This window comes from Orycteropus afer, unplaced genomic scaffold (assembly GCF_000298275.1).
Source record: "Orycteropus afer afer isolate SDZICR_OR568_19922 unplaced genomic scaffold, OryAfe1.0 scaffold00174, whole genome shotgun sequence".
Taxonomy (NCBI): Eukaryota; Metazoa; Chordata; class Mammalia; order Tubulidentata; family Orycteropodidae; genus Orycteropus; species Orycteropus afer.
In genome coordinates, this window is record NW_006921761.1 from 1,182,922 (window position 1) to 1,184,365 (window position 1,444).

Here is a 1,444-nt window from a genome sequence, read left to right on the forward strand (position 1 = left end):
GAAGGGAAAGCAGGAAAGGGGGTCGCCTCTAAACTCCTGTTCCCTGCTCTGGGGGATTTTTATTTCCATTTCAGTTCGATTCCACAAACACTGGGGATCAGAGCCGCGGTGGTGACCAGGGCGGGGTAGGCAAGCGCTGCAGACATCTTCCCCAGCCAGAGACTACAGGCAGTGGCCGCCTGCCTGCCCTGCCTGCCCTGCCTGCCCTGGTCTCAGCAGAGACCCAGCGGGGGCGGGGGGCGGGGGGCTGGACACCGAGGTCCAGGGAGAGACGGGGGCTTTCTCAGGCCCCACGGCAAGTCCACCTCCGTGTACCTCGGGTGCTCGAGGGTGGCCGGCTCAGTGGTCACAAGGCCTTGGGAAGGCGGTGGCTGGGAAGGGCCCCCAGGTTATGAGGCGATTCCTTCTTGCTGGCAGCCCCCCGAGTGGAAGCGTTCCTGGTCTGCGGTGACCAGAGCCGTCGCTGGGCTTGGGCGATGCCTAAGCAACCCGAGGAGCCTTGAGCAGGCAGGAAGTCAGCAGTCAGACTCTGGCGCCCTCACGTGGCTCACGTCGGCATCACAGTCAGTCCTTGGGAAAGAAAGGCGGCTTACGTCGCCAGGCCTTGTTTCGGAACGAGAAACTGAGGCCCAGAGAAGGAAAAAGCAGGCATGTGCAGAGTGGTGGGTGAAGGCGCTCTCGCAGATGGACACACAGCAGAGGAAAGACAGGAAGTGGCGTGGTGAGCGGGGCTTCACGTGCAGGGTGTAGGGGCGCCCCGGGCACAGGCCACCCTGGGCAAGCGCTGGCGCAGCCCTGCCTCCCAGCCAGCGGCAGGGCGACCGCCCTGGACTCCCAGCTTCGCGGACTGAAGCCGAAAGAGAGCAGCTCAGCAAGTCAACTTTACGCGGCATGTTTCTAAGTCACCGACTTCCTGGTTAGAAGCACGTGCTTACTGCACTAAATGTGTATTACAGGAAACTGTAGGAAAACAGACAGGATCCTACGCTCAAAGCACCGTGGCCTTTCCGGAGCACGCGGTCAGTCCTCCGTCCCAGCACTTAGGGAATCATCTGGACACGCGGGGCTCGTGCTGGGTGAGGTCCTGGGCGTCCCCCGGTTTCCCGTCCCACGCGGCCCGTGCTCTCCTTTCACGTTGCCCACGCCGCCGACGCACCACCCTCCCTTCGCAGCCGAGTGCCTTCTACCTCCGCGCCACTCCTGTTTGCCCGGCCCCACAGGGACACTCTCCTGAGACAGCAACCTTTGCCCGCATGCCATCTCTTCTCAGGAGAGCCTCCAACGGGTGGCGCTGCGGGCCGAAGGCTGGGGACGTTTCCGAGACTTCTTGGCCTCCACAGAGGCGCTCCTCTCCCTCCCGCTGCCAGGCCTGGGGCTGCCCCACAAAGCGGATGCTTCCACGGGGGCTTTCAGCCACTTGGGCTTTGGAACAGGAGACGTAAGA